Source organism: Citrus clementina, unplaced genomic scaffold, assembly GCF_000493195.1.
Source record: "Citrus clementina cultivar Clemenules unplaced genomic scaffold, Citrus_clementina_v1.0 scaffold_5, whole genome shotgun sequence".
Taxonomy (NCBI): domain Eukaryota; kingdom Viridiplantae; phylum Streptophyta; class Magnoliopsida; order Sapindales; family Rutaceae; genus Citrus; species Citrus x clementina.
This window is the reverse complement of record NW_006262201.1, coordinates 7,969,743-7,977,938: the sequence shown is the minus strand read 5'-3', so window position 1 is coordinate 7,977,938 and position 8,196 is coordinate 7,969,743. Positions and strand designations below refer to the sequence as shown.

Below are 8,196 nucleotides of genomic sequence, written 5' to 3'. Positions count from 1 at the left end.
GCATATTATCCAAAATCATATTATATGCTCCCCTTAAATATATGGCCAATTTAAAATTTTAACCGAAATGATTTTTAAAAAAATATATCATATTTATCTCCCCCTTCATCCTAAAAAAGAAAAGATAGATAGATGCAATCGATGAAGATATAACTCATTTTGTGCGAGCAAACATTTTGGCAAACTCTCCCCTTAAAAAAAAGAACAAATTCTCAAATACACAACATGGTTAAAAAGATATAATCTTTAACAATTATAACAAACCAACAACTTTACCAATTCATCAAGCAATGCACATATAATCATCAATCATCAAAATTATCAAGAAAGCAAATCATCACACTAATTCAAAATTATCCACAACATAAGTAAAGAACATAACATATAACTATATCAAATCCATATAATTCAAAATAGACATATAATCCAAAATCATAGCAAACATCCATATAATCCAAAAAAATAGTAAATGTTGGTGTGTTCAAATACAAGCATAAAGGATTTGAAGTGAAAAAGGATGAGATTGATGGATTTTATAGAGATATTGCGTGAGAGAGGAAAAGGTTTTTAGTGAGAGAGTAACCGATTGACTGAATGAAGGAGAAGAGAATGAACAAAATATCAATGCCCGAATCCGGCTTGTTGGATTTCACTAACCGGTTAGCCAGTTAGTGACTAGAATCATAAAAGCCGAAAACGGCTTGCCGGATTTGTGATCCGGTTGGCCGGATATTGGCCCGAGAGTGAGAAGCACGAATTTGGCTTGCCGGTTTGCTTAAACGGCTGGCCGATTTTGAGACAGAATGTGGGCTTCATGAATTCGGCTTTCCAGATTGACTTTAACCGGAAATCCGATTATGTGCCAGAAAGGTCTTCACTCGAATCCGGTTTTCCAGATTTGAAGAACCGGCTAACCGGTTATAAGGCAGAGAAGAGGCTTAGCAAATCCAGTTTTCCGGATTGAAAATCCGGTTATCCGAATGTTTTCCCAATAGCAACCAAAGCTAATCCGGTTTAGACTTGGAAAACCTTTTGTCTCTAATTGAATATTGGCTATAAGGAATATTGGCTAGCTCTTATACTTGTATTACACTCACCATTTTATTTTTGACTTTTAAAATTGAATAATTTTAAATCATTTTGAGATTTAAAACTTTTCAATAAGCCATTTAATACATGAGACATAAATGCATACAAGACCAAACATATGAAATCGTATCAAACAATGATGTCAATTTTATAAGTGAATGATGATATAACACAATTAACGACACAAGAATTCACACATATAATTCATTCATCATGTATATATTTTACACAATCATGAAACATATAAGCATTCAAAGATTAATAATTCAAGCATATTATTCATTTATCAAGCTTAGGCATTACATAATCATCAAAATCAAACAAAGCTATCATCATAAATATATAACCATGCATCATGATAAATCACTCAATGTTATACACAATGATAATTCCATCATGTAAACATATAAGCATACTTTCGCAATTTCAAGCTATTATCCATTTATCATGATCCATTCAACAAAATTAATATGGCAAGAATTATTACCAAAACAATTAAACCATCTTGCCTCATCTGTTTCTCCTAGATCATGCTCAAATGATTATCCTCACAAGCTTCATCAAGGAACTCTCCATCATTCCTTGTTTGTGGTACTTACAAAAAATATTCAAGTTGTGTGCTTTGGTACCCAAATATTCTTGGGTCCTTGAGTGTTAGAAATGGTTTCTTTTGGAACCCAAATACACTTGACTCCATAATATACATTTCTCTTAATTGGACATCTAAAACTCATATGATCATTTCCATTACAATAATGACAAATGATCTTATGATCACTTGTGGAGGTAGCCTTAACAAAATAATTTTTATAATATTTTTATTTCAACTTAGGCTTATACCCAAGTCCTCCTTTCTCAAACACACATTTTTGAGTGCTTAGTAATTTTTTTTAAGTTCTTTTGACCACTTCTGAATTTTAACACAATTTCGTTGAGCTCATTACTCTTTTTCTTAAGCACTTCATTTTCTTTCATTAATTCATCAACACGTGATTTCTCAAGCTCATATGAAGTACTTTGTTTGCATTTAAATGATGCAATTCTATCATGTAACATTTTATTATCTAACTCTAGTCCTTTAATCTTTTCGTTTAATGAATCATTGCATTTTTGTAAAGCATCCTTTTCATTATTCAAGTCATCTACATATGATTCTAAATGCTCATGTGAAGTGCTGGGTTTCTCATTTGATTATGCAACTCTATCATGCAATGTTTTATTCTCTAATTCTAGGCATGTAATATTTGCACATAGAGATTCATTTTCATTTTTGAGCTCTACCATTTTCTTTTTAAGACATGCATTCTTTTTACCAATTTTTATCCAATTATCATGCAATTATTTAAAAGCATTATATAATTCATCATAAGTAAAAAGATCATTTACCTCATCAAGTTCATCACATGATTCTTCCCCAACGGCCATGAGAGCTAGATTTATCATTTCTTGATGCTCTTCATCATCACTTGTTTCCTCATCGCTATCATCCCATGTGGCTACCATTGCTTTCTTCTTGAGCTTGTTGAGAAGAGGACATTCCGTTCTTATATGGCCAAGCTTCTTGCACTCATAACATTTGATTAATTCCTTCTTCTCCTTTCGGTTCTTGAGGTCTCTAAATTTTCTTCGCTCACTAGATTTCTTAAAAAGTTTTTTGAACCTCCTAGCCAGCATATCCATCTCCTCCTCATCCAGCTCGCTTTCCTCATCACTCTCCTGTTTCGAGGCTTTGAGAGCAATGTTTTTCTTCTTCTCCCCATTGCCTTTTTCGGCTGCAAAGTCTTCCTCATAAGAAATAAGAGAACCAACTAAATCATCAATAGGTAAGATATTTAAATCTTTGGCTTCCTTAATGGCAGTCCTTTTTGGTCTCCATTCCTTAGGTAGCGACCTAATAATTTTCTTAACTTTCTCGCTATTTGAAAAAGTCTTTCCTAGGGCTCCTAGAGTGTTCACTATGTTCGTAAATCTAGTATACATAGAATACACACTCTCATTTTGTTCCATTTGGAACAATTCATATTGCCGAGTGTACCTACTAATTTTAGACTCTTTCACTTGATTCGTGCCTTCATAAACAACTCGAGTTTGTGCCAAATTTCATTAGCACTCTCACAAATAGATACTCTATGAAATTCTTTCTTATCTAGTGCACAAAACAAGGCATTCATAGCTTTGGAATTTAGAGTAGCTTTTCTCTTTTCCAATTCATTCCATTCCCGTGAAGGGTTTGGAATATCTTCCCCGACTTCATTTTTAGTCAAAGGCATAAAAGGACCATCACAAACAACTTCCCAAATTTCATAATCTAGTGCTTGTAAATAAATTCTCATCCTAGTTTTCCAATACGGGTAGTCATTTCCATCAAAGAACGGTGGTCTAATTGTGGATTGTCCTTCCCAAAATATTGAGTTATATTGGGTTGCCATTGATCTTTAGCTCTAGACGGTTAAGTCTAAACAAGAGCACCTCGCTCTGATACCAGATGAAATATAACTAGGCAACCCAAGAGGGGGGTGAATTGGGTTTTTAAAAATTATCCTAGGCAAACCACACAACAATTTAATCTAATGCCTTAATAAATTCGAAAACAATAAATTCAATAAAAGCAATAAACTCAAGGATTTTTACGTGGTTCGGCAATCCCCGCTTACGTCCATGCCTCCAAGTACACCGGGCTTGAGGATTTCACTATCCAAGCCTTTCCAAGGCTTCAAACGTTTACAATTGACTTCAAGGTGTCAATGAACCTTTACAACAAGAGATTATCTCTCCAATCTCTTCACTCTAAGTGTTTCTCACACTTGTACTCTCACAATTTGATGAGAAATGAAAAATACAACAATGAATCTCTCTTTAAGAGTGGATATACAAATTGAAGAACAAAGATGATTTAATAAATGATGAGTTACGAAATTGAAGCTCAATATATGTTGTGTGCACTTGTTCTTCCTTGCTTGGATTACCAAAAATGAATTGGTTTTGAGTTTATATAGTTTGAGCTCAAAAACTAGCCGTTATGCACATTTTGGTCGTAACCGGATTGCCGGTTATGAACATCCAGTTATCCACTTAATGTTACCGTTACGGCCACAATTTTGAATTTCTGAACATCCGGTATGCCGCGTTGTCAAATCCGGATTGCCGCTTATGCTCAGAAGCTTACTGCCTAACAACTGGATTTCCATTTATCAGGATCCGGTTAGCCGCTTGCTACAGTAACTGCTACAGTGTAATATTTTTTAAATTTATAGTTTGACCCTAAAACTTTATAAAACTATACTATGGCCCAAAAAGTTATGAAAGCTTTCAAATAGGTCCAATTTTAGAATTTTTAAATAATGCTTTGTCAATCCCAAAACTTTCTGAAATTATGATTTCACCCAAACTATGTGAAATTATAGAATGACCCAAAATATTTAAATAGTTTCAAATAGGTCCAAATCTGAAGTTTTAAAAACAATATCAAAGGTTTTAAAATACTTTCATTTTAGTCCAAAACACTTTAATTCCATAACATCATTTTTCCATTAAATATGAAACCTTTATAATTTGAAAATAATGATTTATTTAAAAAGAAAATAATGATTTATTTAAAAGATTAATCATTCTTAATCTTGTTTGTTATCATCAAAATCAACATTATGGAAACATATATGTTAACAACATGTTTAACTCACTTTGGTTTGGATTTTAATAATGACAGATCGGTCGATGAAGTCAACGCCCTACTTGACTCAGCACCATCCATGGACACTAATAAATGGAAGTCAAGAGTTGAACAACTAGCACCATCAAAAAAGAAACTCATCCCATCATTAGAATCACCATCGAAAAATGTAAATAATTATTTTGTTAAGTGACGTTGTGCCAAGCAAAAGCAAAAAAAAAAATTATTTCAAAAAAAAAGAAGAAAAAAAATAATAATAATAGGTGAAATCCACCTTGCAACTTCCAAAAAAAAAAATTCCTCTGCATTTTTCTCAAACATACACTTTGTTTTCCTTATTTTCCTTTTTTGTTAACCATGTCCCTAGCGTACGTTACTTCCTAATAAAAGTTTTTCTTGATTTTAGGGAATTATAGTCTGAAGTAGAAGCTAGTTATATGGGCTAAAAAGATGTAGTGATGCATAATACAAAAAAAGAGAAAAAAAAAGATAAATAAAGTGGGTTGACTAGCATTTTTGTTTGACTTGAGATCGTATTATTTCTAATCTGAGGGCATATTTCTTTCATCTTGGTGAGAGCATGTGATCTCACTTCTTTATTATTTTCTCTCTCAAGTACCATTCATTGGAGTGACTATTTTTATTGGGTTTAATTTCTTTGTGAGAGTGTCACTATTTCCAGTGAGATTTTGGGGTTTGACATGTCATTCTTGAAAGTAGCTATGACAATCTACTAGGCTGATTCATGTGGATGATTGATGTGGGTGTGATGTTGCTTTAGACTGGAGATAATGCTTATACTTTTATTTGATTGCTATCATTAGTCTGATTGAATAAACAAGATTGTTTAAAAAAAAAACAAAAAATTTGTGTTTGAATTTTGTTTTCACTTTATTTGCTAGGGACTAGCAATAAGTTGGTTGGGGGGTGTGTTGAGTGTTAGAAAAATGTATATTTATAAAGGAGAAAATCGTCATTTTACATTTCAAGTCTTACTAACAACCCTTACTTTTATGTATTGAAGGTTCTTATAATTTAATTATGTGTGTTTTATTTTAATTAAGTATTTTGTGTATTTTAGGGGCATCATAGTCATTTAACAATAAACGAGAGATCAAACGGCAAAACGGACATCACTTTTGAACTCAAAACGGTCGAAAACTTTAGGAGGAGCATAAAAGGAAAAATGACACTGTTCACATGTACGGTACTGTCTACGTTACTGTTCACAACACTATTCAAATAGATGGATTGATGACGTGGCATTGACCGATGATGTGGCATTGACTGATGAGGTGTCATGATCCTGTTGGTCTAAAATTCTTATGAACTGTTGATGGTGACGTGGCAGCATATTAGTGGACCAAAACTTGCGCGTACGGTACATACATTACACAGGATTATTTTCAACCAAACCGCATTACTGTTCAAAGCCGGGTCAAACCGTGTTACTGTTCATCCACATGGTCAAACCGCGTACTGTTGACTGATGACGTGGCGCAATCCTGAGCATCCAAACTATTTTTAATCCGATGACCATGATTTACTCAATGTATCTATAAAAAGGGGACCTCTCCCCCCTAATTTGATACCTCTGAATCCATTTTTGGGATCCATTTTCTGTAATTCCTTCTCTATTTCGTATTTTCTATGTATTTTAATAAATTTTCATTTTGCCCCTAGTTCAATTATGAGTGGCTAATTTTCTTTCAAGCTTGGGTTGAAGGTGAAGTCTCAACATGTGTCATGGGCTTTATTTGGTAAATTTACTTTCTCTTCCCCTCTAATTTTTGTGGATGTTTTGACTTCTCGTCGACAAATAATACTAATCTTGTCTAGTACCGCCTTGGTTTCACCGGCCTCCTAGTACAAGGTTATTATTATTTGGCACGATAAGCCCTTAGCACCATATTGATTAGAGCGTGATTCATGAGGTGTGGATTCCCCCCTCATGATTTAATTGGCATTAATAAGGATTATTTAGCCCATGATGCATGTTGATACGGATCCAGATACCCAAGTACGTCATCTCAATAGATTTCTCTTCAATTTATTCTCGCCATTTGAATTCCAATTTTAGAATTTATTCTCGCCATTTCAATTCCAATTTTAAGATAATCTAAGTCACTTTCACCACAAATCCAACCACCCTCATACAAAATTAATTCTACATATAATTAAAATCCACCTGCTCGTGGGATCGACACTCGTCTCCATTAATCTATTCTACAATATATTCGTGCACTTGCGAGTTCAATAAAATTTGCACAACAGTTACTTGAGCTTAAAATGTTGTCAAGGCATCTACATTGAGGACTCATGTTGTTCCTCTTGTTGTAGCTTGTTTGATTGATGGCCACTGATAGTTGTTATTAGTTATCCTTTCCAAAATTTTATAAGCTTCATTGTAAGAAATAGATAATAAGGCCCCGTTTGTTTAAACATCCACCATCAATCTAGTGCTTGGGTTGAGACCATTGTAGAAAGTTTCCAACTATATACAACAAGGAATACCATAATGAGAACATCTCTTTAGTAACTCCCTAAATCTTTTCCATGCATCATACAAGCTTTCATCTTCAAGTTGATGAAAAGATGTGATCTTATTTATCAATTTTGCATTCTTGGTAGGTGGGAAGTAATTCATTAAATTTTTTTCAGCAAAGTCATTCCATGTAGTAATGGAGTCAGGTGGTAGAGAGTTCAACCATGCTCTTACTTAATCCCTTAGAGAAATGGAGAAGAGTCTAAGTCTCAATGCTTTTTATGATGCTCCAGCAATTTGAACTAGTAACGATGAGGAATTGAGTTCCACTAGATAAAAATAAGAAAATAAAGATGAGGAATTGAGTTCCGCTAGGTCTTTACGATCTCTCCTTCTTTTTCTTCTGGTGTTCCTTGTTATAGTCGTCAACTCTCTCTTATTATCTTTTTTCTTTTGTTTTCTATGTTATTTTATTTAAGTAATGGCTCCCCTTTATTTCTTTCACATATGCTCTTTTTATATCTTGGAATTAAGGCAATCAAAAGCATGCCACACGTCTTCTTTTTTTTGAAACCTCAGATTGCATAACTTTTTATGCCACTTGTCACTACTTTGTTAGTTAACATGCCTATAATCTTATCTGGAGTTGCTCTCAGATTACTGCAGCAATGGCTAAAGTATCTTCCCTTATTCAGACTTGTTTTATTTCATTTGTAGACAAGTTCTTTATCATCTTTGCAAGTTTGCTACTGTAGCATTCCATCCCCAAAACTTAAGCTTCTTGATCACCTACAATCATGCACATAATTAAAGCACAAAGTGATCTAAAACAAAATCAATTTATTAAAAATAAACTTAAACAGATGCTTATGGAAAATGTGAAATACAAGTGTGCAACTCAAGAGGGGGGGTGAATTGGGATTCTAAAAATTATTTGATTCTAAAACAAATT

At 33.5% G+C, this 8,196-nt stretch overlaps 1 non-coding gene across 1 annotated transcript; it reads left to right on the top strand.

The window, feature by feature from the left end:
- Positions 1-7,269: 7,269 nt before the first annotated feature.
- On the top strand, positions 7,270-7,376 carry LOC112098752. Its single transcript, XR_002905860.1, has one exon. It is a non-coding gene; the product is annotated as a small nucleolar RNA R71 (small nucleolar RNA).
- The last annotated feature ends 820 nt before the right edge of the window (positions 7,377-8,196 follow it).